The following is a 25,467-nucleotide window of genomic DNA, read 5'->3' as shown; positions in this document are numbered from 1 at the left end:
TTAAAAATCTAAGGAGACTGAGCCACGTATACCTTTTCTTAAAACATAACCTGGGAAGTGGCCAGTTTAATGCCCACAAATATAATGAGCATCCATTTTTGTGGATTCTAGAGTCCATCTCACTACACAGTCCAAACAGTACTTTATGGTAACTTGTGGCAGTAAATCCCTAAGTCTTCTTTGTTATATGTAAACATGTATATTTTAATTTATGGAATTTGTGGACTAGTCCAGTGAAAATTTGGAGGCACTCTAATTACAGCAATTTCCTTTTCATGATCACCTCATCTGTGTTGGATGAATCAATTTGAACTCACTTGAGACTCAATGAGGTATAACTTATTTTACTGTTCCTATTCCTTGTACTATGCTTAATACAACAAAACTACCTCAGCCTTTCAAAGGTCAGACATCCCCTGACCACTTAGGAAAGCAAAAATCACCCCAAATTCATGACTTGGTGCTTCTTATTTATTTCTTAGATGAAATAAACATGTTTCAAGGTTCATTGCAACAGAGTTTAATTATAAATTACTAGGGAAAAGAAAGACATTTTTAAAGAATAGTGTTTTTACTGTGGCACAAAAGAAAAGTAAACTTCAGAAGTTTAGTGAGAATGGTTCCAGATAGAAACAAATTTATTATGAATAATAATTTTATATTTATTTCTAAACAGTATTTGAAGTGGTGTGTCTTTGCTGGTTTATCTCAGATTAGGCTTTGGCAATTCTAAATATCTGTAAAGTTTATATATATATATATATATATCTTCCAGAGACTGTGCGGACTTGTTAGACTTTAAACATCAATGATAGATGGCTGGTATATTTTTGTTTTGTTTTGTCATTTTTTTTCCAGAGCGACTGACTAGGCAGAAAGAATCTATTACTTCTAAATATTCCTTCCTTCCATATGAAGGAAGAAAGGTGATTAGCAATATGTTTGTTTCAAGAAATCACCATGAATTGAAATTTAAACCAGCATAAAAGTGCAATGTGAATAATGTGGGTATGTGTCTACTTTCCTTGGATTTAAACTACATGATAATTAGGTCAATTTTATCAGGGCTGTGCAGCTCTCTCATCACCAAATAACAAGAAATGTGTTTCTATCCACAAACTACATTTGTACATGAATATGCATATGTCATCAAATGTTTCACTTGACATAAATGACCCTCAAATGGAGGAAATGTAGTACTGTAAACATTAGAGTTTTAAAATGTGCAGCAAAGTTACAAACATTCAGCTTTGGCCAAGCAGGGAGTGGAAAATAATGGGTTTTTCCTGCCTCTGTGCAAGAGACTAGTTTGTGTTGTTGCAACGCAGCACCTGGCCTTGTTAGCAGACCCATAATGGAGGTGTCATGTTTTCCATAAAGAAAGTTAATCATAATAGACATTGTATGTTAAACATATCATCCTTCAAGCTTTCCTAATTCAGCACATCAGACAAAATACATCAATTAAAATAATGTGAAGAAACACTGAAGAAAAGGAGGAAAGAGAAAATTGCTTATGGTACTTCAAAGTACCACATGTACCCAGCCCTCCCTGGAGGATTTCCTGTATGGTAAAAATGCAGTGTGAGTGAGCATGCTTTCCAGCTGCAGAACACAAATGTGAAGGCCAGGGAAGACAGGCTCAGGTTCTAGCTCTTCAAATAAAATGCCAGGTGTTTACCTCAAAGATTACTTGGGAGAGACAAGAACAATTGTGCTCCCAAGAATGAGGTGAATGGGAGCTTAAAGGTAAAGTAAACACTCTCCATTCCAAACCCACTGCCCCGGTACACAGGAATGCAAGTTGGACAGGGTTTTGAATTGATTCTCCAGTGCCAGCTCTGCAGCAGGAATACCCTTCTAGAATCCTAGCTCACCAAAGGGAAGTCATACCCCACCCTGCACCTCTCAAACCAAATCTTTACACATTCAGTTATGCATACTTCACAGAAGAAGAAAGGAAACTCTAGTCCCCTCCCGATGAGGAGAGAATTTTCTTCTGTGGAAAGGCTTTCCTCAGTATGCTATTAATTTAAAGGGCATCTCGCCAAGACTTTTATAAAGGTATAAACCTTCGATGGAGGTGCACTCACTCTGCTTGAAGTCTAAGAAAACGATTTCTATTTGCTTACAAAGTTAGAGATTCAAGACTTTGCAATACACTGCCCTGTCTTCTTTGAGTATATTCAAAGGAGTATGTTAGAAACAATATTCATCTGAATCTAATTAAAGTTGTAGGGATGACAACTTCTTGGAAATAAACTACAAAATTGACTTTCTACACATTGGCTGATATCGAATGCTGTAGTAATCTCATCAACTGATGAAAAATTCAGTTGAGAATACAAGATAGCAATGTGAAGATGTGGGCATTTGCTTTCATGAGTTTTGTTATGTTTTGCTTTGTTTTCTGGTGCTGAGAATCAAAACCAAGATCTCACTCATGGCTAAGCAAATATTCTCCCACCAAGCCAGATCTTTACTCTCTAAATGATATAACTGATTTGGATTTGAGATCTCCCTACTGTCAAACTGATAGATATGTAGTGTGGAAATCAATTGTTTACTTTCATAAGGGCATCAAAGATTGGTCTTACTGAATGTAGTGGCTTTGTATGGGATCATGGTATTCAATGCCTTCACATTTTAGGCTTCACATTTACCATAAATAATTACAGATCACCACCACTACCACCACCATTTGTTTTTTTTTTTTTTTAGACAGGAGTCTCATTTTCTGTTCCAGGCTGTTCTGGTACTCACTAAGTAAACCAGAATGGCCTTAAATTTGCAACAGTCCTCTTGACTCATTTTTCATAGATTTAGAATTGCATGCATAACCCACCACTCCTAGTGTAGCTGTTTTTTAGATCAATAAAAATTATTGAAATCATAAATTAAATAATTTGATCTTGAGCTGAAGATGCCAACGGAATTCTCAGTGAGAGCTGTCCAAGCAATAGGTCCATAACTTTGCCTCAGTTAATATCTAAGAATTTTTTTAAATTTCCTATTTCTGTCTTTTTGTTTCAATATTTTATTAAATTTTATTTTATGATTATTATTCATTGAATCAAATTTCATTAAAACTCCATTCTATGATTTTTAATAATATGTTTATATTTGGCAATTTTGGCTATGCCAGCATGATTGTAGAGGTGATCAGGTGTTGCTTGAGTTCTTACTCCCTAGGCCCTGCTATTTAGCTTTTGTGTTACCAGAGGACATTTCTATTTCTGGACTTCTAGACTAGGTAGCATAATGCTCCAAGGCAGGAAACTTGAACCAATAGTGTCTTATGCCAGAAATTTGACACACTGTTCCCAATAATTCAAGTCAAACTTTTTAAAGACTTTTAGAAGGAAGGGAACAAGTGATATATGATTATATCATTCAACAAAACTCCATGTCAAGTGTAACAGTCTTGGAAACTGATCTCACAATTTAGTTTCTCTCAAGCAAAAATGTCTAATGTATTTTGGAAACATCATCAATAAAAAGATATACACTTTTTTTTTTCTGGTAGAAGAAGCTAAAGTAATATTAGGTGGTTTCCATAAGTATCAACAAACTTGACAATGTAGCGGTTCATCAAACTGTATTTTTCAGTGTGGGCACACAGTGCCCCTACTAGCAGAGGATTCAGAATGGACAGATAATGCGCTTACTGACAGTGATCTCAGAAATAAGGAAAGAAATGTCCCTAACCTACCAACCTTTTCTGAAATGGATACTGAAGATAGGAATAAAGACATCAACCAGGCAAACATGGGGAGAGACTACCTGCACCCATGCTCTAAGATGACCTGGAAGTGGCACATAGTCTATAAAGGCCAATGTGCATATCTGACTCATTGTGTAGCCCACATGACTTTTTGATGTTAAGATTACACTGAGCTTCAAAACTATTTTGCCTCTTGGGGGTCTTTGCTTTCTTTAATGGTTAATCTGGAATCTAGTTAGGCATTACAAAAGGTAGAACTAAGAATTAACTATAATGGTTCTCTTTTCTCTATTCACTGATGACTTGTCTCATGAAAACTGTCTATCACTGGAAGCTTTGTAAAATAAGAGTGTTTGAGGGAGATAGCCAAGTCATTTGTAATTACATAGGTGCTTTAATTATGGGACTTCCTCCCTTACTGTCTTGGCCTCTATCCAATTGGCAAAGCTTCACTTTGTTTCAGTTGGGAAATCCATTTGCATTCTGTGTGCAAACAAGTAAATATATAATTCAGAAAAACAAACTCAAATAAGAAAAAAGGAAGAGGAGGAAAAGAGGAGAGAAAAAGTAAGGAACAGTGAAACAGAGTGAGTCAGTGAAGTAATAAAAACAGTAAATTTTTCCCTCCATGTTCATTCACAGGAAGCACTGTTACTGGAAATAAAAATTAAGGAAATGAATTTAGAAAATTGTTGCGATTTATAAATTCACAGAGTTTATGAGATGATTTAAAACATATCTCTACTGTCAAAAGAATTTATTATAACATTTGGAAAACTATAGAACATATACGATTTCACATTCTAACATGCTTGACCAAAAATAAGGCATGAGTCTCAGGTTTGCTGTTGGTAGTGTTGTCTCTTTTCTAATACATAGCTGATGAGGTTGAAATGCATGCAGATTTCAACATGCCTTTGTCTATTTCTAGTGAGTTGCACATTGTAATATGTTGTTGCAGTAAAAATAAAAAAAGGATCTGGGGCTACTAGTCTCATTTATTCTCACTTCGTGTAGATCCTCAGGAGCCACTCCAGCAGGGAGTAGTGTACCCAGTCTCTTTATATTCCACATGGTGCATGAGCTACCCTCTTCCATCTGTCTCCCTACCAGACAGGAACTTGCTCACATTTCCCACTGCTCAATAAAATTATGATTCAATAATCAATAATTAATCAATCAGATTTTTATGTTAAATTCTCAATGCACAATACATCTACACAATAAGCTTACAACCATTTGACAAATTTGTAAACTGCCCAACTAGATAAAACAATTTGACCCATAGAGACCCTTAGAAATAATCATAGCTACCTATCACCAATTAAGATCACCCGGGTCTTAATCATCTTTCCCCAGTTCCATGTTGACTCTCCTCCCTTCTTCTTCTCCCCTGTCTTACAAAAACTTCATCCCTGCCCCACTATCTGCTGTCCAATCATGTATATTGCCTTGACATCAACCTATAATGTGTAACAACAAAAATTCTAATGCTTGTAGATGGGAGTTGTGAAGATCTCCTCTGGGTTATCTTTAAATCTATGCCATTTTAGTTGGAAACGCACAAGCTACTGATTACCTCCTTTTAAGAACTCTGTAATTCACTCTAAAGAGAGGCAACGAGAAGTCAACTTTCAGTAATCACTGGAGACTTGCACAGGTTAGAGCCTTGTGTCTCATTGCAGATGCTGGGGTCACCAACAATCAACTAGCCTAGATGTGCATCATGACTAAAGAGATGGTAGATTTGTACAAATAGTTTCGAACTCACTTCTTTCAAAACAAGCATATATTATCATTAACTGGATACATGAGACATATAAAATACACCCTAAGAGGTCTCCATCTCCATAATGGAGATGGGACTCAAACAATATTACCTCCTTGTAGATAACTTGCAGCAACCCTAAAAGACCCTCAAAATCTCTTTTGCTGGTTTTCAGTCCAAACCAGTGTTTCTTAACTAGGAGTAAGTCTTACTTCAGAAGACCATCAATGTCTAGAACAGGTCTTGTTGTTAAAACTAAAAAGGTCATGATATTTGCATCTAGTCTAAACAGAATATACCAGCACATGAATTACTTTAGCCTCAAAATCAACAGTGCTGAGCTATGGCTGTCTATTCACAACTTCAGGTTAGGACTCAAACATGGGGAAAATTGAAACAGTTTTAAAGATGTAAAGTTAGGACAATACAGTGTCTTGTAGGCTCATTCCACTTCCAAGGAGAATTCATTACAAGCTAATTTCTGTGTTGCAAGTCTTTTCATCACCCATAAAAATATTTACTGCCTAAGCCGCCTGTACTTTATATAATGCTCTTCCCTCTAATGAGGTTGAATAAGCCTTAACCAGCTAGCTCTTCTTTGAGTTTCATTCATGTTTTGTGTGGTTTCCGTGTTAGTGCACACTAGTATGTTTCCCCCTGTTATAATATCTGCTCATTTCAACAGACACAGATCCGACTTTTGGAGCAAAAACTCTGGGCTCCCTACAAAAGCAAGCTGCCATGTTATAAGCTGCCTGTGGAGAAGAGCACTTGGCTGGATGGCCAGCTGCCAGGGAGAAACCGGAGCCCTTCTCTGACAACCTGTCAGGAGCCAAATGCTGCCAACAATCTCCGGGAGCTGGGAAGGGGACGGACCCTGTGCTCCAGATGATATGACCTCCCTGCCAACACCAATTGCAACCTTACAGAAGACCCAGTTAAGCTGTTCTCCAAGACAGAAGTGTGCTTTGTCTTAGCCCCTACCATTGTGGTAATGTTAGACAACGATAGGTAAGGGATACAGCGCCAAAGGTGGATTTTAGCTGGGACTGTAGAGCACAAATCATAAACACCTATGAATGGGTTATTACTCTCCCTATGTTCACCTCCAAGCACACAGTCATTTTTTAAAGAGAATTCTAGGAAATATGTGTCCTATTCATCCACCACTTTTATGTATTTGTTAACCTCTAAATAAACTCAAAGGAGGAGATAACTCCTTAAATTCTTTTGTCTTTTAATTTTTTAAAATTCCTTTCATGTTTTTCCCCACTTTCTCATCTCTAAGGTCCAGTTACCCACATCAAAATGTGCCCATATTCACTTGACTTACTACAAATAGATTGGTCTCACAAACCAGTAAGCTTTATAGATAATATTTTGCAGTTTCATTCAGAAATCAACATAGAAGGGAATGAATGTTCTAGGAGATGAAACTTTATTAGCTTTTAGAATCATATTGTGTTGGTGATAGAAGAAAATATAAGTATAAAACACTCATCTCATACAAGAGGGATGAAGAGGACACATATGGAGTTAGATGAAGGTTCAGAATTTTCTATGGTGGCATAGTCTTTCATCCCATACAGTTTATTCTTGCAATTACATAAAGAGACATCCCCAAACACTGATATTCTATAATACAGGAATTTCCCCAAACCTAATGGCTACTTCTGAAAGAAACCCTTCCCTCTGTAAAAAAAAAAAAAAAAAAAAAAAAAAAAAGTTACTTATTTAGATTTCCAAAACTCTACTGCTAAAATCTAAGCAAGTTCTGATTAGATGAAAGCCAGAACTACTGTTTTACCAGAAGAATCTATTCAGGTAAGGATCCCATCTTATAATGTACTCAAAATGACCAATGCTTAAAGGGAGAGTACCACAGAGCAACTTCTTTTGAGTTGTTTTAAGCTCCTCCATTGGACTGATGGCTTGTCATTCTGGTATACCTAAAGCTAGCCTCCAGTACATTTTGCATCCAGTTCTTTTTACCTCCAAGAAAATTTGGCACTCTATGTTTGGACAGCATTTCAAGTTCAGTAATGGGAGTCATTACATGCTTTTTAAGACTTGAATAGCCACACTACCTCCTTGTTGGCTGCTAAAAACACAAAGGATTGGCAAAGTTCAAGCGAATTGCTCACATTTGAGGTTTTTAAGTATAATTTTTAGACTTATAAAAGACAAAATAAGGTGCAAAACATCTTTCAGGAAAGCCTGTCTTGGCTCTACAGAAAGATATTGTTTTCATGTGTGAAAATTCAGCTACATAGCTAAAGGGGAAATTGGTGAATAATCCAAAAGTAAAAAAGATCACATGTTTCCCCAAATTTCATCTCTCATTCTGTCTCCTCTAGTTCATCCTGGAGTAAGATATATACTGCAGGCCTTCATCTCTATGCAACTGTGGCACTGAGTACATTTGCTTTTAATCATGGAAACTTGATTTTCATTCATTGGAAATCCAAGGTAAGCACGAACTTATGTGGAAGTTCAGACTGAGCCAGAGATGCCCTTAGCCCACTCCCTAGAGTATGTGATTGGTATGGGCTTTGGGGTTACAGTCAATTGTTTTCACCTGCCTAGAATTCTCTGGTTGGTGCTAACTTACTTGCAATGCCTGCCAGTAATGGGAGAGCACTAAAGCTAGTTAATGGGGTGCCTGAGTTGTAACATCTTGGAGGCCTCTGTCTACCTGATGTTTCCACTGCTAAAAGGTCTTTGTTTTACTGTTGAATTTGCTCTTTCTACCCTGTCTGAGAGAACAGAACATAAAACATCTAATTATCAGAAGTATTTGAAATAACAAATGTGAGCTCATGAAAATTCCACTAACAATTTTATCTCAGCACTACTAGCATTTTATATAACCACACAATCATTTGTCATGGAAGCATCCAATGCATAATAGAATATCCATCAGCATCCATGCCATCTACTCACAAGACCTTAGTAAGGATCTCATGGGAAAGAAAGCCCCAACTGTCACCAGATATTACCAAATGTCTGCAGGGACACATATCATTATATTAAAAACTATACCCTCAGTACCGGGCCAGAGACAAAGCAGGGCCACCACTATCAGGACTCACTCCCTGCTCAAAGAAGGCTGATCACACAGAAGAGCCTCAGGAGGCTCTCTATTCTAAGCCCACAGTTGAATCCCCACTTCCTTCTCACTATTATCCAAGGAGAGACCACATGGAACTTTCAGGGTGCAGGTAGCAGAGTGCTGACTGGGAATGATCAGGTCCAGCCCAGGGACAGATCCTGGCCACCACCATCAGAACTCACAGCCGACCCACAAAGAGCTGAACACCTGGGAGCCATCTCCCTCCTGAGCCCACAGCCCAAAGACCCACAGGAGAGACAAGCTCCAATCAGAGACAACAAGATCACCTAGCATCACAGATAATAAGATGGCAAGAGGCAAGCACAAGAAGCTAAGCAATGGAAACCAAGACAACCTGGCAACATCAGAACCCAGTTCTCACACCACAGCAAGTAGTGGATATCACAACACAACAGGAAAACAAGACTTGGACTTAAAATCATACTTCATGATGATAATAGTGGTCCTCAAGAACTGCATAAATAACTCCCTTAAAGAATTACAGGAGAAACAAGAGAACACACAAACAGAAGTAAAAGCCCTTAAAGAGGAAACACAAAAATCACTTAAAGAGCTATAGAAAAACAAAACCAAACAGGTGAAGGAATTAATAATGGAAATAGAAACAATAAAGGAATCATAAAAGAAGACATCAATGGAGAGAGAAAACCTAGGAAACAAATAAGGAGTCATAGATGAAAGCAACACCAACAGAATACAAGAAATGGAAGAGAGAATCTCTGGTGCAGAGGATAACATAAAATACATTGATATATCGGAGAAAATGCAAAAATAAAAAATCTCCTAACCCAAAACATCCATGATATCCAGGACACAATGAGAAGACCAAACCTAAGAATAATAGGTGTAGAAGAAAGACTCAACTAAAAGGCTCACTAACTATCTCAAACGAAAATCATATAAGTTCCCTAACCTTAAGGAAAAGAGGACCATGAACATATAAAAAGCCTACAAAACTCCAAAGAGATTGGACCAGAAAAGAAACTCCTCCTTATACATAAGAGTCAAAAAAAATGTTCAAAACCGAGAAAGAATCCTAAAAGCAGTAAAGGAAAAAGGAAAAGTATCATTAAATGCAGACAATCAGAATTACATGAGACTTCTCAATGGAGACTATGAAAGCTAGAAGATTCTGGACAAATATCATACAGATGCTAAGAGAACACAAATGCCAGCCCATGTTACTATATCCAAAAAAAAAAAATAAATTACCATAGATGGAGAAAGCAAGATAATCCAGGACAAAACCAAATTTATACAATATCTGTCCACAAACCCAGCCCTACAAAAGATAACAGATGGAAACTCCAGCGTAAGGAGGAAAACTACACCCTAGGAAAGCATGAAAATAATTTTCTTGAAGAAACAAAAGCAAAAAAATAAAAGCACACAAACGTAATTCTACCTCTCACAAAAAAATAACAGGAAACAACAATCACTATTCCTTAAATTTTCTTTATATCAATGGACTGAATTCCTCAAATAAAAAGACATAAACTATCAGACTGGGTACCTAAAAAGGATCCGGAATTTTGCTGCATATGGGAAACTCATCTCAGCTACAAGGAGAGACACTACCTCAGAGTAAAAGGCTGGGAATAAACTTTCTAAGCAAATGGTCCCAAGAAACAAGCTAGAATAGTCATTCTAATATTGAATAAAATAGCTTTTAAACCAAAAGTTGTCAACAAAAATAAGGAAGAACACTTTTTACTCATCAGAGGAAAAATCTATCAAGATGAACTCTCAATCTATGCTCCAAACACAAGGGCACACACATTCGTAAAAAAAAAAAAAAAGAAAAAAAGAAAAAAAATTAATGAATATCAAAGCATATATTGTACCACACACAATAATAGTTGGAGACTTAAACACCCCACTCTCATCAACGGGCAGACCATGGAAGCAGAAACTGAACAGAGACATAGAGAACTAAGAAAAGTTATAAACCAAATGGGTTTAACAAACATTTAAAGAACATTTCAAAAAAAAAAGAATATAACCTTTTTTCAGCATCTCACAGTACCTTCTTCAAAACTGACCATGAAACAGGCCTCAACAGATACAAGAATATCAAAATACTCACATGCATTCTATCAAATCACCATGGACTAAGGCTTGTCTTTAATAACAAAAAAATCAACAAAAAGCCCGCATACACATGAAAGTTGAACATTGCTCTACTCAACAATAACTGAGTCAAGGGCAAAATAAAGAAAGAAAATCAAAGACTTTTTAGAATTTAACAAAAATGAAGGCACAATATACCCAAATTTATGGGATGCAATGAAAGCAGTACTAAGAGGAAAACTCTTATCTCTGAGTGCCTCCAAAAAAGAATCTGGAGAGAGCATACACAAACAGCTTCACAGCATACCTGAAAGCATTACAACAAAAAGCAGATACATCCAAAAGGATAAAACAGCAGGAAATCAAACTCAGACCTGAAATTAACCAAGTAGAAACAAAAGCTATACAAAGAATCAACAAAAGCAGGAGCTGGGTCTCTGAGAAAATCAACAAGATTGATAAACCTTAGTCAGACTAACTAGAAGGTGCAGAGAGAATATCCAAATTAACAAAATTAGAAATAAAAGGGGAGACATAACAACAGAAACTGAGGAAATTCAAGAAATAATCAGATCCTACTTCAAAAGACTATATTCAACAAAACTGGAAAACCTATAGGAAATGGACAATTTTCTAGACAGATACCTGATACCAAAGTTAAATCAGGATCACATAAGCCATCTAAACGGTCCCATAACCCCTAAGAAACTAGAAACAGTCATCAAGTCTCCCAATGGAAAGAATTCCAGGAGCAGATGGATCTGGTGCTGAATTCTATCAGACTTTCATAGAATACCTAATACCAATACTCCCCAAACTATTCCACAAAAATAGAAACAGAAAGAACACTACCCAACTTATTCTTCGAAGCCAAAATTACACTCATACCTAAACCACATAAAGACCCTTCAAAGAAAGAGAACTTCAGACCAATTTTCCTCTTGAACTGAGATATAAAAAACAAAGTTTGTAGGGGCTCTGAGACTTTTCCAAAACACTAATTTCGAGAAAGTAGACAAAGACAGAATTTACTGGCTGACAGACACTGGGTCTCATATAAAATCCAAATATGCATCATCATCAACCTAAACTCCTCAAAGTTTTAAAATATATAAACAAGGTTCTGAAAATGTAAAAACAAAATTTTAATAGACAGGTCAGTCTATGTTAAATAAGCTGAGTTAAAACAAAAACAATTCTTGGAAAAAGACCCTCTACTCCTCCCAGTGATAAATTCCGAGAAAAACCACTAGGTGTCAGACTGACCCTGTCCGACCACCCAGTTCCTCCTCCCTCATGGAGACTTTGAACTTGGCCCCTTTCCAAGGCCAAGCACAGGGCTAGATGAGAAAATGACTTACAGAGCCAAGAACAGCCCCTTGAGCAGGGACTAGCCAACCCCTAAATCTTTGTCCTAAGATCCACCAATAAGAAAAAGGCAACTACCCTGTTGCTGAAATTTGCTCTCTGTAAAGAATAAAAGATGTGTGCTTTTTGAGTTGTTGTTGACTCTCTGTGCGAGAATGAGCAAAGATACATATGGAAGTAAACCATTTGTTATGGCAGGTATCATCTAATTGTGTTCTGTGGGATGCGCTCCTGAGCTAAGACTCCTCAGTCTTACAACAAAACATCCATGCAAAAATACTCAATAAAATTCTTACAATCATATCCAAGAACACATCAAAATGACCATTCACCATGATCAAGTAGGCTTCATCACAGGAAGGCAAAGATGGTTCAATATATGAAAATCCATCAATGTAATCCAGTGTATTAATAAACTCAAGAAAAATACACATTATCATCTCATTACATGCTGAGAAGGTATTTGACAAAATCCAATACTCCTTCATGTTAAAAATTTTGGAAAGATCAAGAAAGAATTCAAGGCTAATACCTAAAATAGTAAAAGCAGTATACAACAAACCAGTAACCAACATCAAACAAAATGATGAAAATTGAAGCAATCACACTTAAATCATGGACTACACAAGGCTGTTCACTCTCCCCCACCTATTCAATATAGTACTTGAAGTCCTAGCCAGAGTCATTAGACAACAAAGGAAAGTCGAAGGTATACAAATCAGAAAGGAAGAAGTCAAAATATCACTATTTGCAGATGATATGAGAGTATAAATAAGTGACCCCAAAAATTCAACCAGAGAACTCCTACAGCTGATAAACAACTTCATCAAATTTGCTGGTTATAAAATTAATTCAAAAAGATCAGTAGCCTTCCTCTAATCAAAAAATAAACATGCTGAGAAAGAAATTAGCAAAAAGACATCCTTCACAATAGTCACAAACAATATGAAATAACTTGATGTGACCCCAATTAAGAAAGTGAAAGATATGTATGGCAAGAACTTCAAATCTCTAAAGAAGGAAATTGAAGACTATCTCAGAAGATGGAATGATATCACATGCTAATGGATTGGAAGGGTCAATATTGTAAAAATGTTCATCTTTCGAAAAGCAATCTACATATTCAATGGCATCCCCTTCAAAATTCCATCTCAATTCTTTGTAGAGTTAGCAAAAGCAATTTCTAATTAGAATTTGCAAATTTGTTTGGAAAAACAAAACAAAAAAAAAAAAAAAACAGGATATCACAAACTATTCTCAACAATAAAAGAATTTCCTTGGGAAACATCATCCCTAACCTCAAGCTGTATTACATACAGATCAATCGTGATAAAAACTGCATTGGTATAGAGACAGGCAGGTCAATCAATGGAACAGAATTGAAGACCCAAAAATGAACCCACACACCTAAGGTCACTTGATCTTTGACAAAGGAGCTAAAAAATAAATAAATAAATAAATAAATAAATAAATAAATAAATAAATAAATAAATAAATAAATAAATAAAATAAAAACAAGGAAAAGAACAGCATTTTCAACAAATGGTGCTAGTTCAACTTTCAGTCAACATGCAGAAGAATGGAAATGGACCCTTTCTTATCTCCTTGTACAAAGCTCAAGTGCAAGTGGATCAAGGACCTCCACATAAAACCAGGTACACTGAAACTATTAGAACAGAAAGTGGGGAAGAGCTTATAACACATAGACACAGGGGAAATTTTCCTGAACAGAACACCAATGGCTTGTGCTCTAAGGTAAGAATCGATAAATGGGTCCTCTTGAAATTGCAAAGTTTCTGTAAGGCTAAGAACACTCCTAAGTTAACAAAACTGCAGCCAACACATTAGTAAAAGATCTTTACCAATCCTACATTGGCCTGAGGTCTAATAATCAATATATACAAAGAACTAAAGAAGTTAGACTCCAGAGAACCAAATAATCCTATTAAAATGAGGTACAGAGCTAAACAGAATTCTCAACTGAGGAATATCGAATGGTTGAGAATCATCTAAAGAAATGCTCAATATCCCTAGTCATCAGAGAAATGTAAATCAAAACAACCCTAGATTCCTTCTCACATCAGTCAAAATAGCTAAGATAAAAAACTCAGGTGACAGCAGATGCTGTGGAGGATGTAAAGAAAGAGGAACACTCCTCCATTGTTGGTGTGATTGCAAGCTGGTACAACAACTCTAGATATCAATCTGGCAGTTCCTCAGAAAACTGGACGTAATACTACCTGAAGACTCGGCTATTCTACTCCTGGGCATATACCTAAAAGTGTCTCTAACATATAACAAGGACACATGCTTCACCATGTTCATAGCAGCCTTATTAATAATAGCCAAAAGCTGGAACGAACCCAGATGTCCTACAACAGAGTAATGGATACAGAAATTGTGGTATATTTACACAATGGATTACTAGTCAGCTAATTAGAAACAATGACTTTATGAAATTTCTAGGCAAATAGATGGAACTAGAAGTTGTCATCCTGAGTAAGGTACCACAGTCACAAAAGAGCACACATGATATATACTCACTGATAAGTGGACACTAGCCCCTCAAAGCTTTGAATACCCAAGAAACCATTCACAGATCTTATAAAGCTCAAAAGAAGGAAGGCCAGAATGTGGATGCCTCGCTTCTTTTTAGAAGGGAGAACCAACTATTCATTTGAGGAAATACAAGGACAAATAAAAGAGCAGGGATTGAAGAAAAGATCATTCAGAGGCTGCCTTACCTTTTGGATTCACCCCTCATGCAGCCACCAAACCAAGCACTATTGCTGATGCCAAAATGTGCTACTAACAGGAGCCAGATTTGGATGCCTCCTTAGAGGCTCTGCCAGAGTCATACAAATACAGATGAGATGCTTTCAGCTAACAATTTGAGTGAACAGGGGGGCCCAGTGAAAGAGCTAGAGGAAGGACTGAAAGAGCTGAAAGGGTTTGCAACCTTGTGAGAAGAACAACATTATGAACCAACCAAACTCTCCAGAACTCCCAGAGACTAAAACACCAACCAATGAGCACACATGGAGAGACCCATGGCTCTAGTTATATATGTAGCAGAAGATAGTATTGTCTGTCATCAATGGGAGAAGACATCTTTAGTTCAGTGAAGGCTCATTTTACCAGTAGGGGAATGCCAAGGCACTGAGGTAGAGAGTGAGATTGGGAAAGGGAGCACCTTCATGGAAGCAAGTGAGGGGGAGGGGGAATGGGAGTGTGGAAAAGGGGGATAACATTTGAAATGTAAATAGAGAGAATACCCAATAAACTATCGACTTAGGTCCAGACTTGGGAACATTACAGGTTAACTTGTATAGTTTTGCTAAGTAAAGATGAAAATTATTTCTGTTGGGTAACAAAGATAACCTCAAAGGTAATGGTTTAATTATATTGTCGGACATAATCAGTTTTAACTCTAACTTGCAAATGCATTCCAGCATTCTTCTGCTGACTAACTATGTATTTATATAAAACCTCTTTTAGAAATGCTCTTTGAAGCAGCTTTATCATCCTGCTAGTTCTTTGTTTGGTTAATATTTTTTGTATATTCACGTCACTATAATTTCCTCAATGTATAATGGGGATATATTTTATAAGTTGAGTACATTGCAAGTATTCAATATATTTAATATACCTAATCTACCTAAAACCTCATTGTAGCATTACAAGTTACATACTGCAATAGATAGGCTCGTGGCTCTTGTGATCTGCAACTATAACTGGAGAGGATCAATCCACAAATCTCTTGCTCAGCATAAAGAAAAAAAAAACAAAAAGACAAAAAATTAACATATAAAGACTTGTTCACAGAATGCCTATGATTTAGCAGTGTTCTTATGTGAGTTGAGGCCAGAGATGTTAATGGACATGCTATAATGTCCAGTACTCCCCATAGCAAACCCGAACTAAAGCCATCATAAGACTGGGACCACCTTCACTTGTATGAGAATCATACATGTGAAAAATTGTGTGTGTGTTTTTATGTATATATGGATGCACACATATCTGAACTTAAAAATTAAAAGAATGAACAATTGTTCTACATGAATGACCCCAGCTTCTGCTGTTCATTTATGTTATTAAATCTAACTATAGTCATCAGGGCTTTCTTTCTAGTGTATTCTATATCACCAAATAACTATACTAATATGCCTTTCCAATACAGATAGGCATTTAGATTGTAGCATATTATCCAGTTCTTACAAAAATACTGTTTTTATTCATATACATATTTCCTAGTGTGGCAAACTCAAGAAATTCTTAAGGAATTTGTATCTAGGCATGGAGTTTCTGGGCTATGTATTAATGTATCCTTACGTTTTTGAGATAATGCATTCTTTGGATATTTTGTGTATTTACATTTCAACTGTTATCTTCTTTCCCACCCCCTTCTCCCATCCCCTCACCCTCTGCATATATGAGAATGCAACCCCACCCACCCAGCCACTCCCACCTCACCACCCTGGAATTGAGCCTTCACAGGACCAAGGACCCTTTTATTGATGTCAGACAATGCCATCCTCTGCTAAATATGTGGCGGTTTCTCTCCATGTGTACTCTTTGGTTAGTGGTTTAGTCCTTGGGAGCTCTGGGGGGGGGGTGGTTCTGGTTGATGATGTTGTTCTTCCTATGATGGTACAAGCCCCTTCAGCTCCTTCAGTCCTTTCTCTAACTCCTCCAATGGGGTACCTGTGCTCAGTCTAATGGTTAACAACAAGCATCCTCATCTGTATCAGTAAGGCTCTGGTAGAACCTCTTAGGAGACATCCCTACGAAGCTCCTGTCAGTAAGCACTTCTTGGCATCAGCAATAGTGCTTGGGTTTGGTGGCTGCATATAGGGTGGATCCCCAGGTGCAACAGTCTCCGGATGGTCTTTCCTTCTGTCTCTGTTCTACTCCTTGTGCACAAAAAGGGTAATTGTAGGTTAAATTTTTGAAAAGGAGGGGAGTGGCCCTATCTCCCAACCTAACATCTAAATATGGTCTCTACAGGTTCTTCCTCCCCTTTGTTGGGCATTTCAGCTAATGCCATCCCTGTTGGGTCCTGAGACCCTCTAGCTTTCTTGGCATGTGGGACTTGCTGGTGGTTATCCCCAGTTCCCCATCCCCCATTGCTATACACCTTTGTTCTATTTCCTGACCATCTGTACATCTCCATTTCTTCTCATACCTGATCCTCTCAACCCTGCCCCCCGTTTTCCCCCTCCCTCTTCTTCCTTCCTCCCAAGTCTTTCCTACCCTCTACTTTCTGTGAGTATTTTGTTCCCCCTTCCAAAAAGGACTGAAGCATCCACATTTTGGTCTTCCTTCCTTTTGAGCTTCATGTGGTCTGTGAATTTTATCTTGAGTATTTAGAGCTTTAAGGCTAATATCCACTTATCAGTGAGTGCATACCATGTCCATTCTGTTGTGACTGGGATACCTCACTCAGGATATTTTCTAGTTCTATACATTTGCCCAAGTTTATAAAGTCATGGTTTTTAATAGCTGAGAAGTACCTCATTGTGTAAATGTACCACATGTTATGGTATCCATTCCTCTGTTGAAGAACATCTGGGTTCTTTCCAGCTTCTGTTTATTATGAATAAGGAGCTATGAACACAGTGAAGCATGTATTTTTGTTATATGTTCAAACAACTTTTGTGTATATGCCCAGGAGTGGTATAGCTGGATCCTCAAGTAATACTATGTCCAATTTTTTGAGGAACCACAAAACTTATTTCCAAAGTGTTTGTACCAGCTTGCAATCCCACCAACAATGGAGTAGTATTTCTCTTTCTCTACAAGATAATGCATTCTTATTATTCCCAAGAAAATGATCAAATTATAGTACCATCAATGTCACACTTTTTTTCCGTTTTTTAACAATGATATTTTAAAAAACAAAGATAAATGTGCAGATTTTAAGCATTTTTTGCATAAAAATATACAATATATTTTGTCAGTACTTTTTTCAGATTTTAAAATAATTTTTACATAAAACTATATGAATATATTTTTAAGTCAGTACTTGACTTTTTTTAATGGTTTGATCGTATGAATTGAAAACTTAATAGTTAAAATGAGCATAAAGTACATGTAAAACAAAATGTAACATGGAAATAGTCAAAGTTTTCTTTTTGTGTAAAGATTTTGTTTTGTTTTGTTTTGTTTCCTTTATTTCTTGGAATTCATACAGTCTGTGAGTTGTTTCTGGGACAGTGCGAGCCTCTGGGGTTAGCATCCCATTATCAGTGACTGCATATTATGTCTGTTCTTTTGTGACTGGGTTATCTCACTCAGGATGATATTCTCTAGATGCAGCCATTTTCTTAAGAATTTGGTTAAGTCATTGTTTCTGGTGGCTGAGTAGTATTCCATTGTGTATATGTACCACAATTTTTGTATCCATTCGTCTTCTGAAGGACATCTGGGTTCCTTCCAGCTTCTGGCTATTATAAATAGAGCCGCTATGAACATTGTGGTGCATATATCTTTGTTGTGTATTAAAGTGTCTCTGGGGTATATGCCCAGAAGTGGAATAGCTGGGTCTTCAGGTAGTGCTATATCCAATTTTCTGAGGTATCGCCAGACAGATTTCCAGAGTGGTTGTATTAGCTTGCAACCCCACCAACAGTGAAGAAGTGTTCCTATTTCTCTGCAGCCTCGCCAGCATCTGCTGTCATCTGAGTTTTGGATCTTGGCCAATCTGACTGGTGTGAGGTGGAATCTTAGGGTTGTTTTGATTTGCATTTCCCTGATGGCTAAGGATGTGGAGCACTTCCTCAGATGTTTCTGGGCCATTCGGTGTTCCTCAACTGAAAATGATTTGTTTAGCTCTGTACCCCATTTTTTAATAGGGTTATTTGATTCTCTGGTGTCTAGCTTTTTGAGTTCCTTGTACACCTTGGATATTAGGCCTCTATCTGATGTGGTGTTGGTAAAGATCTTTTCCTATTCTGTTGGTTGCCGTTTTGTTTTCTTGACGATGTCCTTAGCCTTACAGAAACTTTGCAATCTCATTAAGTCCCATTTGTTAATCTTTGACCTTAGAGCTTGAGCCATTGGTGTTTTGTTCAGAAAATTTTTTCCTGTGCCTATGTGTTCTAAGGTTTTCCCTACTTTCTCATCTAATAGTTTCAGTGTATCTGGTTTAATGTGGAGATCTTTGATCCACTTACACTTGAGCTTTGTACAAGGAAATAAGAAAGGGTCTATTGTCATTCTTTTGCATGCTGAGTGCCAGTTGGACCAGCACCATTTGTTGAATAGGCTGTCCTTTTTCCATTGAATGTTTACTGCTCCTTTGTCAAAAATCAGGTGACCATATACATGAGGGCTCATTTCTGGATCTTCTATTCTATTCCATTGATCCACATGCCTATTTCTGTACCAGTACCATGCAGTTTTTAGCACAATTACCTTGTAATATAGCTTGAGGTCAGGGATAGTGATTCCCGCAGGGGTTTTCTTGTTGTTGAGGATGGATTTCGCAATTCTAGGTCTTTTGTTATTCCATATGAAATTGCACATTGATCTTTCCAATTCCATGAAGAACTGGGTCGGAATTTTGATGGGGATTTCATTGAATCTGTAGAGTGCTTTTGGTAGCATGGCCATTTTTAAGATGTTGATCTTTCCAATCCATGAGCATGGGAGATCTTTCCATTTTCTGAGATCCTCCTCAATTTCCTTCTTTAGAGGTTTGAAGTTCTTGTCGTACAGGTCTTTCACTTGCTTAGTTAGAGTCACACCAAGGTATTTCATAGTTTTTGATGATTGTGAAGGGTACCTTTTCTCTAATTTCTTTCTTCACATGTTTGTCCTTTGAGTATAGGAAAGCTACTGATTTGTTTGAGTTAATTTTGTATCCAGCCACTTTGCTGAACTTATTTATCAGCTGTAGGAGGTCTCTGGTTGAATTTTTGGGGTCACCTAAGTACACTATCATGTAATCGGCAAAGAGTGATGTTTTTATTTCTTCCTTTCCGATTTGTATCCCCTTGATCTCCTTTTGCTGCCTAATTGCTCCAGCCAGGACTTCCAGTACTATGTTGAATAACTAGGGGGAGAGTGGGCAGCCTTGTTTAGTCCCTAATTTTAGTGGGATTGTTTCAAGTTTCCCACTGTTAAGTTTGATGTTGGCTGTTGGTTTGCTGTATATTGCTTTTATTATGTTTAAGTATGGACCTTGGATTCCTGTTCTTTCTAGGACTTTGAAAATGAAGTGGTGTTAGATTTTGTCAAATGCTTTCTCAGCATCTAGTGAGATGACCATGTGATTTTGTTCTTTGAGTTTGTTTATATGGTGGATTACGTTGATGGATTTTCTTATATTAAGCCATCCCTGCATCCCAGGGATGAAGCCTACTTGGTCATGATGAATGATCGTTTTGATGTGTTCTTGCATTCAGTTTGCAAGGATTTTGTTGAGTATTTTTGCATCAATGTTCATAAGTGAGATTGGTCTGAAGTTCTCTTTCCATGTAGGTCTTTGTGTAGTTTAGGTACGAGGGTTATTGTAGCCTCAAAAAATGAGGTAGGTAGTATTCCATCTGATTTTATTTTTGGAATAGTTTGGAGAGTATTGGTCATATATACGCAATAAGTATCTGATAAAATCCTGCACTGATCCCTTCTGGACCTGGGCTTTTTTTGGTTGGGAGGCTTTTTATGACTTCTTCTATTTCTTTTGGTGTTATAGGGTTATTTAGATGGTTTACTTGGTCCTGGTTTAACTTTGGGACCTTGTATCTGTCTAGGAATTCATCCATTTCCTCCAGATTTTCCAATTTTGTGGAGTATAAGTTTTTGTAGTAGGATCTGATGATTTCTTGAATTTCCTCAGTTTCAGTTGTTATGTCTCCACTTTCCTTTCTGATTTTGTTAATTTGGATACTCTCTCTTTGCCCTCTAGTTAGTCTGGATAGGGGTTTATCAATCTTGTTGATTTTCTCAAAGAACCAACTCTTGGTTTTGTTGATTTTTTCAATGGTTCTTTTTGTTTCTATTTGGTCTATTTCTGCCCTAATTTTGATTATTTCTTGCCGTCTACTCTTATTGGGTATATCTGCTTCCTTTTGTTCTAGGGCTTTTAGCTGTGCTGTCAGGTTGCTGATGTAAGCTCTCTCCAGTTTCTTTTTGTAAGCACTTAGGGCTATGAGTTTTCCTCTCAGTACAGCTTTCATTGCATGCCATAGGTTTGGGTATGTTGTGTTTTTGTTTTCATAGTATTCTAGAAAATCCTTAATTTCTTTCTTTATTTCTTCTTTGACCCTGCTATTGTTTAACAGAGCGTTGTTTAGTTTCCATGTGTACTTAGGCTTTTTGTTGTTGTTAAAAACCAGCCATAGACCATGGTGATCTGAGAAGATGCATGGGAGTATTTCAATCTTCTTATATCGATTGAGGCTTGTTCTGTGTCCAATTATGTGGTCAATTTTCGAGAAGGTGCGATGGGGTACTTAGAAGAAGGTGTATTCTTTTACTTTAGGATAATATGTTCTGTATATATCTATTAATTCCAGTTGGTTCAAAGTCTCTGCTAGTTTTTCAGTGTCCTTGTTCAGTTTCTGTTTCCATGATCTGTCCATTGGAGAGAGTGGGGTATTAAAGTCTCCCACTATTATTGTGTGGGGTGAAATGTATTTTTTGAGCATTAGTAGGGTTTCTTTTATGAATGTGGGTACTTTTTATTTGGAGCATATATGTTAAAAATTGAGAGTTCCTCCTGACAGATTTTCCCGTAAGGAGTAAAAAGTGTCCTTCCTTATCTTTTGTGATAACTTTTGGTTGGAAATTTGCATTATTCGATATTAGAATAGCCAATCCAGGTTGCTTCTTGGGGTTGTTTGCTTGGAAGTTTTTTTCCCACCCATGTACTCTGAGATAGTGTCTGTCTTTGTCTCTGAGATGAGTTTCCTGTATGCAGCAAAAGTATGGATTTTGTTTATGTATCCAGTCTGATAGCCTATGTCTCTTTATTGGGGAGTTGAGTCCATTTATGTTAATAGATATAAAGGAATAGTTGTTTCTGTTTCTTGCTATTATTGCTTTTGTGGGTTTAGTTGTGTCTGTGTCTTTTTCTTCTTTTGGTTTTCTTGTTTAGGAGTTTTCTTGTTTTTACTAGGCTGTATTTTCCCTCATTGTATTGGGTTTTCCACCTATAATTCGTTGTAGTGCAGGGTTTGTGGTCAGACATTGTGTAAATTTTGATTTGTCTTGAAATATCGTCATCTCTCCATCGATGGTGATTGATAGTTTTGCTGGGTATAGCAGCTTGGGCTTTCACTTGTGCTCTCTCAGGGTGTGCTTGATGTCTGTCCAGGCTCTTCTAGCTTTCATAGTCTCTGTTGAGAAATCAGGTGTGATTCTGATTGGCCTGCCTTTTTATATTACCTGACCTTTTTCCCTTACTACTTTTAGTACTCTTTCTTTGCTTTGGGCACTTGGTGTTTTGACTATTATGTGTCGGGAGGTATTTCTTTTCTGGTCCAACCTATTTGGAGTTCTGAAGGCTTCTTTTATGCTCGTGGTCATCTCATTCTTGAGGGTAGGGAAGTTTCTTCTACGATTTTGTTGAAGATATTTACTGTGCCTCTTAGTTGATACTCTTCTCCCTCTTCTATTCCTATTATCCTTAGGTTCGGTCTTCTCATTGTGTCCTGGATTTCCTGGACATTTTGGGTTAGGAGCTTTTTGCTTTTGCATCTTCTCTGGCTGTTTTGTCTATGTTTACAATGTTGTCTTCTGCCCCTGAGATTCTCTCTTCTATCTCTTGTAATCTATTGGAAATGCTTGCTTCTGTGACTCCTGATTTCTTTTTTAGGTCTTCTACCTCTAAGGTTATCTCTTATAGTGTTTTCTTTATTGTGTCAATTTCCATTTTAAATTCCCTCTTTCATTCCTTCATCTCTTTGGTTCTGTTTTTCTCTACTTCTTTGAGTGTTTTTCTTGTTTCCTCTTTAAAAACTTCTGAGTCTTTTTGCTTTTCCTCCCATTCTTGTTTAAGTATCTCTATCAGCATCTTGAGGTATGATTTCAGGTCTGTGTCTTCTTTTTCTTGATTGTTTGGCATTCCAATGTTTGCTATTATTGGAAAGCTGGGTTCTGATGTTGCCAGGTTGTATTGGTTTCCTTGGGATATACTCTTTCGCTTTCCTCTTGCCTATTTGTTGTCAGTGATATGTTCTCGCCTTTCCCTTGTATCTGGTCTGTGTCCCTGGATCTCCGCTGGTCCAGGTGGCAGATGGGCCCAGCCCTGTTCTATGCCTCAGAGTTGCGGGGTGGGAACAGAAGTTCCAAAGTTGTGTTCCTGGTCCCTGGATCTGGCAGGGCTGTGGGTGTGCTTTCCGTGTGCACTCTGCAGAGATCTCTCTGCTCCCTGGCTGCCTAGATCTACTACTCACCAGTTTTTCAACCTTTAGGAGCTGCCGGTCCGAGTGGCAGATGGGCCGGGCTCTGTTCTGCGCCTTGTCACACTTTTATACTGTCATACTTTTCACTTTTAAAACCATTTAGATTTTTTTAATTTAAAATGTTAATTTTCAAGATTAATTTTATTTGCTGCCTATAAGACTATATTAATATTTTTCATTAAATTTAGGAATATATTTGCATCATTCCTTCCAATATTGTATTCTGAACCTTTTTGTCAGAATTGCCAAGCCATCTTCTTATTTCTGCTGTCCTTAGAACTCAGGTTACAGGGATGAGTGGGTCATGCAACTTTTTACATGGCTGCTGAGATTTGAATTTTGACACTTATGAGTGCATAACAAGTGACTGTAATAGTTGAGTCACCTCTTTAGGTCCTGAAGACTAATATGTAAGCCTTTCAAGTGAATTTTTTAATTTATAAGCTTTGTCTACTACCTGCTCTTCAAATGATGATGTTTGGAGAGGTTATAAGGAGGTGGAACATGGCTGAGGGAAATATATCACTGGAGAAAGGCTTGAGAGTTTACACTCTCACCTCACTTCCAATTTTCTCTCTGCTCTGAGTTTGTGTTTGAGATGTGATCTCTTAGCTTCCTACTCCTTCATCATCTGCTACATCCTACCATACCCTTTACCACGATGGACTCTTATCCCACTGATACTATAAGCTTAAATAGACTATAACTTCTATAAGTTGTTTTGGTTATGGTATTTTATCACAGAAATAGAAAAATACCTAAATATATATACACGGAAATTCCATTTAGTTTATTTTTTCAATAGGGAGTCCTTATATCTTGTTTATTACATCACCTTTATTATTTTCCCTAAGTAGTCTTCAGATTAGGTACTACATTTAAGTGTTCTAGATATTTGTTTCCATGTTTTATTAGAGACGCTAGATATTATCAGTGCTTTTATTCCTGGATCTTGTGTTCGTTCAAAAAAATGCTGGGTTTTTTATTCAGATGCCATTACTTGAAAATACAGTAACATTTTAGAGTCTTGTTTTTAACTTTTTAATGGCGAGTTTAGAGCAACTTTTCCTAATTATAATTTATATCAATTGCTAGAAAGAGACACCTTGTGGGTATATACTAAAAACACAAATTTTAAAATGTCTGCCACCTGTTTTTGATAAGCCTAGTCTACTGTGATCGCTGAAACTATTTAGCTTATAGCTGTGCAGTAGAAAAAACTGAATCAACATTTGGTCGGAGATATTTATGTTACTCTCTTCTGGCCAACTCCAAAGAAAACAATGTTAATAATTTAAAAGACTATGTTGAAAATTACTCTGACCAAGAGTACTCCCCTTGCCCACTGTTGAACCAATTACCATTCCTAGAAAAATGTACCAAGTCTGAGTATGCATAGTGTGTGACCTCATGTGAGTGACAAAGAGTTCCATCAAGACAGTCTAAAATGGAAAAGACTGATAGGGTACCTGAAAGAGTAGACTGAAAAAATCTGCCTGACATTTAAATATGCCTTTCACAGTACAGTTCTTTAAAAGGCATTTCAATTAAGAATGACAAGTATGGATGGTGACAATAGATATTATGTTAGAAAAAGTTCACAGCTCAAGAATGGTTCACATAATATGCTTTCATGGGTTGCAATATATTTTCATTACCTTGCAAAATGCCTCAATAAAAACCCAATAAGATAGTCCAGTTTCCTGTAAATAATTCTCTTGAGGTAGGCAACCATCCCCTTTAAAATGCAATGAATCACGTTTAGCACTCAACATTTATTATGCAAAATCTACACCTCATCCTCCAAGACCTCACTATATACTAATTCCACTCTTCTATCTTTTCTGAAATTCCCCAAGAAAACCTGTCTTTTTTTCAAGTGACATAGAAGCAAGTTTTAAAACTGTGTAAATAATGTTGAATGCCTCATCTGTTGTCATTGCTCATAAACTCACAAACCCATTGTCTCCTGCAATATGGTGTTATTTTTTTA

Source organism: Micromys minutus (genome assembly GCF_963924665.1).
Source record: "Micromys minutus genome assembly, chromosome: X".
In the NCBI taxonomy this organism is placed as follows: domain Eukaryota; kingdom Metazoa; phylum Chordata; class Mammalia; order Rodentia; family Muridae; genus Micromys; species Micromys minutus.
The sequence above is the reverse complement of the archived record's forward strand: the minus strand, read 5'-3'. Positions refer to the sequence as shown.